The sequence below is a fragment of the Parus major genome, chromosome 13 (assembly GCF_001522545.3).
Source record: "Parus major isolate Abel chromosome 13, Parus_major1.1, whole genome shotgun sequence".
Lineage (NCBI taxonomy): Eukaryota > Metazoa > Chordata > Aves > Passeriformes > Paridae > Parus > Parus major.
In genome coordinates, this window is record NC_031782.1 from 16,014,134 (window position 1) to 16,021,286 (window position 7,153).

Genomic DNA, 7,153 nt, shown 5'->3' on the forward strand with positions numbered 1-7,153 from the left:
GCCAATTAAAAGCAGCTCTTTTCCATGCAGATACACTCAGCTTCAGTTTTATTTATTTATTTTAGGCTTGGCAGCTCATTAATAACAGAGAAAAATATCCCACAACCAAGGAATCAGCAGCACACGGGATGGGGCAGGAAAAGGGAATAAAACCAGACACTTTGGGCCACAGAAATGCAGCATTCCCTGGCAGGCAGCTCAGCAAACTCTTTATTGGGGTCATTTCTCTCCTGATGGAATATTTGCAGCGGGTTTTTTTAGCTCCAGTGTGGCTGGTGATGAGGCAGCCCCGTTAATCACTCGTGCCCCACCATTCCCACGTGTTGCTGTCCCACTGTTTGCCTCAGGAACTGGGAACCCGACTTCCCAGGACTTCCAGCTCCCTTTGTGCATCCCTGGGCAGAAAAACGAGCTCAGGTCGTTACCTGAGGGCCAGGAATGAAAAGGAGTCCAAGGAAAATATTCCAGTGGGGAATGACTGGTTTTTATTTAACACATTACTTTTTCAAATATAAGCTCCAGCTTACTTAAGGCAAAGTTCAAGTTAATATTGATATTTGAAGGAAGCAGCACTTTCCTATTAATCAGCCACCTATTAAATGTCTGTTAGGAGACAAAGCTCCTGGGCTCCCGCTCCAGACACGTTTTCAAATGGTTCAGGCTCACTTTGATCCTTCTTAATGACAGAGAGCAATTAGAAAATGGGTTTAGAAGCTCTTTTTTTTTCACACACAGCTTGCATGGGTGAGGGTTTGTTTGTAATGTTATCAGATGGTATCTCAGTAACATTTCTGGGAAGCCAAAAATGCCCCTCCTTGGCTCATTTTGCAGCAGCCTGGAAATGAAACAGTGGCAAAAGCACGAGGGGCTGCAGGGGAGCAAAGTCCTGAGGGTTCTCCCTCAGCCTGGGATGCAGGAATTGTCCAGCAGGAGCAGGGAAGGAGCTGGGGATGTTGTTCCCTACAGGACCTCGGGCATGGATTGCCGTGGCAACCACATCCCAGGGCAGCAGGGATGGTGGGAAACCCATCTGACACCAAAGCCAGCGTGGAATGGGATCTGACACCACATTCCTGGGGGATCCCACATCCCTGCCCTGCTCCAGGCTGGACATCTGTGCAGGTTTAGATCTGTGGTGCTGGCCGAGGATCAGAGATGGGAAAAAAGGGCTGGAGGAGTCCCAAGGGTGCAGAGCAGCGTGGGCAGCTCAGCCAAGAAGAAAGGTCCACCAGAGGCCACAGCTTCTCTGGGCAAACCCCAACTGTGCTGGACTGGACCCTCCTGCAGGTGCCTCAAGCTCCAGGTGGTCCCCAGGGGCACCTCTGTGGATCGAGGAGTGTCCAGGGTGAAAAACCTCTGGGAGAACTCAGGCACCTGGAGAACTTCACCCTGTTCAGCCCCATCCCCGTCTCCCTCCTCCCCAGCAGGAGACAGGAGCTGCCACCCTTAGAGCACCTCACTGCTGGCAGTTACATCCTAAAAACGACACAGAACAGCCTGGAACTACCCCAGGAAGCCACAGCATCCAATTCCCCCCTTTTCCCTCTCCCACACCTCCAGCTCCACATCTCCTGCCCAGCAAGAGGGGAGCTGGGCTGGTGGCAATGTTTGGGGAGCAGCTGGAAAATAGGAAACCAGGAGGAAATTCTGTGGATCACACGAAGCCCTTCTGTCTCTCTGCTGTTGAGCCCTTCCCAATTTTCCCTCTCTGAAAACGGGAATGTTTCATTCTGCTCCATCTTGGCACCTTTTTAGTCTCAGGTTTCCTGGACTTGCTGTCTGGCTCATTAGGGAGCAGCTAACGAGCTTTCTCTGCCCACAGTGGATGGGTGCAAAATCCGTGACAGATCTCTTGTTTTTCCCAGCACTTCTCAAGGTCTGGGTTTAAATTGGTGTGAACTGATCAGAACACACAAAGGATTTAAATACAAATAAAGTCTCTTTGTTGAGGAGGTCTCAGGGATGCCTGGCCACCCCTCCAAGGGCGATTCCAGGAGTGAAAATGGTCCAGATCCTGCTGAGAAACCCCACAGATCAGGCAGAGAATGGGTAAAAGTCTCCTGCCCTAGAAATCCATTAGGTGCAGCTCCATCTGCTAAAAGTATAGGAATTAAAATCCTGGGAGTCCAAATTCCATCCACACCGAGGCACCTGAATGAGAAATTTGGTTTGCAAAAATAGGGAGCGAGCCAGGGGCTCCCAATGTTCCTGTGCAGCCTCACGGCACAAAAGCTGCTCCTTTCAGCTGGCCAAATTAGCAGAGTGAAGGGAAAATTATGGTTATTAAAGCCCTCTTTTACCTGAAATGCAACCTTTTATTTAGATAACAAAGAGGTTTTTGGATATTATGGGCACTTTCAAGTGTAGCAGTTGGAACAGTGACATCAAGAGCACAATCCCAGCATGAAAAATCAAAATATAGAAGTGACTCCGAGGTCCTCCATGCCCCTCCCAGTGGAATTAATTTAAAACCAGCTCTAATCAATCTGGACCTGACTCAGCTGCCTCTCCCAGTGTGATGGCACAGCTGGGCTGAGAGCTCCACGCTCAAATTCCACAGGCAGGAGAAGGAGATGGGTTGGAAAAATCCAACGTGGCATTTGTCAGAGGGGCCCTCTGGCCTCACCTGCTGCAACAGCAAACGAGGCCCCTGCCAGGTGCAGATTTGCAAGTTTTTGTGTTCCCATCTAAAAAAAGGGGAGCTCTGGGAATGCTTTTGAAGCAATTTTGGTTCACAGCTGCTCTGCTTTGCTTCTTTTTGGGTGGGAAGGACACAGGATTGCAGAATTCACAAAGTCTTCCGGTGCCTTTGGAAAAACAGGGAGGCTGGAGGGGCTGCTGAGCTGAGAAAAATGGTGCAACATCTTCAAAGCCTGCAAAATGAAGGGAAGCAACATCCAGCAACCCAAATGGGTCCTTTTGGCCATGGGGTTGCCACTCTGAGGGCTGGCCAGGCCGTGTGTCCCAAATCCCACACCCCAGGCTGGCTGTGGGGTTTGCAGCCCTTCGGGTCCAATGGGACAATGCCAGGAGCCCTCTGCACCTGCAAACCCAAACATCCCCTGCTTTCATCCCCTCTGCTCCTCTCCAGGCTGGGAATGGTGGGATGGGGCTCTGAGGAATGTCACCAGGCTGGGGACACACCCTCACCAAGGGGTGAATTTGTATTTTAGCCTGAAGTTGTCACCTGAGTTTTTAGGAAACCCAGCCAGGAGGAATTCTCATGCCAGCCTCCAAAAACAGCCTCACAGATGCCCAGACAAAAGGGATTTAAATGGATCCTGCTGCTCCTCATGGAGCTCAGAAGTGTCCAAGTGACAGGGAACGGCCTCAGGCTGGGCCAGGGGAGGCTCAGGGTGGACAGCAGCAGGAATTTCCCCATGGAAAGGGAGCTCAGGGATTGGAACTGCCCAGGGAGGTTTGCAGTGCCCATCCCTGGAGGTGTCCCAGGAAGGGCTGGAGGTGGCACTGAGTGCTCTGGGCTGGGGACAGGGTGGGGATGGGGCACAGCTGGGACTCCATGGGCTGGGAGGGATGTTCCAGCCTCAGTGGTTCCATGATTTTTGTGATCTGTGTCATGAATCCATCTGTCCAGGACGCTGCATCCTCAGGAAGGTCTGGCAGGGGCCGCACGTCCATGGAATCAAAAATTGCAGCAGAGCCCCGGTCACCTGCAGGGATCAGGGCACCAGGGCTGTCCCCAGGACTGAAGGGGCTCCTCTCCCAACAGAGGGGTCTGGAGGGTGCCTCCTCCAGGCTGGCATTCCACACCTCTGGGGCAGGAAGGGACGAGGCCCTGGAAGCTCAGCCCGTGCCTGGGATGGTTCTGGGATCAGGCAGAGCATGGGGGGCTCCTGAGCTCTGCAGCCATCCCACAGGGAATCAGGAACACTAAAATCTCCCTGAGGGGTTTTCCCCTCCCATCTGAGCCTGGGCAGGAGCAAGCCCAGCATCACAAACCTCAGACTGGGAGCTGCACTTTGGAGAAGTGTCCTACAGGAAGGAAAGCATTGGAGACAGGTTCTTGTCAGCAGCACAGGATTATTCCAGCACTGACCCCACAGAAATGGGGGATAGAACCCTCTGGAAATGTGTTTGGTACCAAAAAAAACCCTGTGACGCTCTCAGTCCCCAGCAGCAGGGAGGAGAAGGTCACCCAGGGAACACCACTGCCCTCATCTCCTCATGCCCTTTGCCTCACACCAAAAGCTTTTGGGGAGCTGGAAGTGCCACCTTCCCCCAGTGCCACTCCCTGGAGCTGTAGGAATGGGAAGGAGAGCCCAGGGCTGTGCTGTGGGGCCTCTCCTGGGTGCCACTGCTGGATCCAGGCCCTCCAATCCAGGAGGGAATGAAAGGTCCCTTGTGAAGGTGAGCGAGCGTTTAAGCCTCGTTTAAAGCTGTGTAAGACCTTAAACCCTCGGTGTCACCCAAGGGCTTAAAGGCCTTAAGGCTGCAGTGAGTCCTGAGGCAGAGTTAAAGCAGCTTAAGCCTCTTTCATCCTCCCTGCTCCTTGAAGGGCAGTCCCACAGCATCCCAAGGGCTCCAGCTTCACAGGTCTCCCAAAGCCAGGCTCTCAGGGAGTGGGACTTTCTTCCAGGCTGCCCCAAAGTCTCCTGTTCCATCCTGGCTGGGCTCAGGGCAGGAGGTTTCCCCTTCCTTCCCCAGGTTTAAGACAAAATGTGTCTGGAGCTGGATTTCCCCTTCTCCTCAGCTGTGAGGTGGAAGGAGCAAGTCCTGGGATGCTGCAGGATAAAGGCAGAGTGTTCTCCAGCTGGCACAGCCCCAGAAATCCGGGCTGGACAAGGGCAGGAGAGGCTGGCAGAGAACTCTGCCCTCTGCAAACATCCATGCCCTGACCCACAGAGCTTCTCAGAGCCTACAAAGCCCCGTCCTGTGGCCGACCCTGTGAAGATACTGACTGCACATCCCTGCTTTAAGCCCCTACAGCAACTTAAACTGGCTCTAATGTTAAGCCTTTGGAGTATTTTAAACTGCTTAGGCTGCTCAAAAGGCCGGCTTAATCTTAAACTGCAGAGCAGCTGCTTAAACAGTTTAAGCTGCTCCCAAAGCTGGCAGGAACACGGGGGCTTGAACTGTGCTTAGCCCTGGCTGTTGACTGAAGCCCTGTCACACCCAAAGTGACACCAGAACTGCTCTGAACAGACCTTGCACAATCCAGGGGGGAAAATAAAGGACTTTTTGTCGTCCCTTCGCAGCAGCTCCAGGTGTGCTCATCCTTCCCTCAGCTCCCCAGGGCCAGGGAGGGCTCCAGGCACAGGGCCCCAGCCCAGCTGGGAATTGTCACCTGGTTTCTGTTTGGTCACCTGCAAGTTTTGCAGGGAGAAGAGCTCAGGGGTTGGATTATTCACGGTGCTCTCCTGCACAGCCCAGCAGGAGGGGAGGTTGGCACCTTTGTCTCCCTAAAACGAGGGATTGCTGTCATCTCCACATCCAAACCTTCCCTGACTCGTCTCAGTCCTGTGGATCTCTCCCCCAACAGACTCATTTTTTCCTCACTCTCCCAGAGAAATCCCATAGTTTGTCTGGGGTTTATTAAATATACTCTGATTTTACAATTTATTTGGTTTCTCTCTAATTACACCCATGATGCAGCCAAGGACTTGTGCACTGGCTTGGGAAAAGGAGGGAATTCTCCCTGGTGGCCTGTCCAGGTTTGAGGAAATGGGTAAATGTTGCCCAAAATAAAAATTATATCAGGCTCAGCTGATGCTTTGCCTCATGGATGAGTTCCCTTCATACACTGCTGATGATTTGAGCCTTTCACACATGAAAATCTCAGTTTTCATATCATCATGGTATTAAAAGACACCAAACCCCAAAGAATTACCTTCCCAGTTGTGCCAAGCACTGATGGGAGGCTGTAAAGCCCCACCTTGTGCTGGAATTTTTCCCCTCTGGAATATTTAACATTTATATGCCTGGATGTGGCTGTTGATAGCAGAGACTGCACAAGTTTCAAAGGGATTTGCACCTTTTCCTCCGCCTGTGACTTTGACAAGCTGAGAGGGCACAATCTGTAACTATTTTGACAGATTTATCACTCAGGGAGTTGAAATGGAATGTGCCTGTTGGTTTGTTTCCCTAATGGATGTCATTCCAGGCCTGCTCCTCCTGCTGAGGCTGTCACAGACCTGGAGGGTTCTGTGTGCTCCTGTGGCATTATCCATTTCCTAATAATTCACTGCAATATCACTGCAGGGACATGGAATGGGCTGGGCTGGAAGGGACCTTAAGGATCATTTAGTTCCAAACCCCCAGCCATGGCAGGGACAGCTCCCACCATCCCAGGCTGCCCCAAGCCCATCCAGCCTGGCCATGGGCACTGCCAGGGATCCAGGGGCAGCCCCAGCTGCTCTGGGAAATCCATTCCAGGGCCTCCAACCCTCCCAGGGAGCAATTCCTGCCCAATATCCCATCCAGCCCTGCCCTCTGGCAGTGGGAAGCCATTCCCTGTGTCCTGGCACACAAGAGGGTGGCAGGCCCTGGCACAGGGTGCCCAGAGCAGCTGGGGCTGCCCCTGGATCCCTGGCAGTGCCCAAGGCCAGGCTGGACACTGGGGCTGGGAACACCTGGGATGGAGGGAGGTGTCCCTGCCTAGGATGGGATGGGATGGGATGAGCTTTAGGGTCCTTCCAGCCCAGGCCATTCCATAACTCCATGAGGAACACCAGCTGGCTCTGTCACCCCTGAGCCACCCCCCTGCCAGCAGCACGTCCTTGCCCGGGCCCAGCTCCGGCGTCTGAGCAGCACAGAGACAATGTCCTCCCCTAACTGGGTTAGAGGAGATTGGATTAGCAATTTCTGAGTTAGTAAAAGTCTAAGGATGGCAGATAAAACAAAGTGTGACAGCCTAAGCAGCCCCTGTCAGCGGGGATTGATCACAGCGCTAATGGCCAGCGACAGGCACACATTAATAACACAATAACCCAGCTCGGGATATTGGCACTATCACAACCCTTTAACCCGGCAATAACTCATGGGGAAAATGCTCCCAATGGCAGAGCCAACGTGGCTGTGCTGCTGCTTCCCCCTCCCACCTGCCAGGCAGCTGGAATTCTGGGGGGTCACACCTCTGCCAGGCAGCTGGAATTCTGGGGGGTCACACCTCTGCCAGGCAGCTGGAATTCTGGGG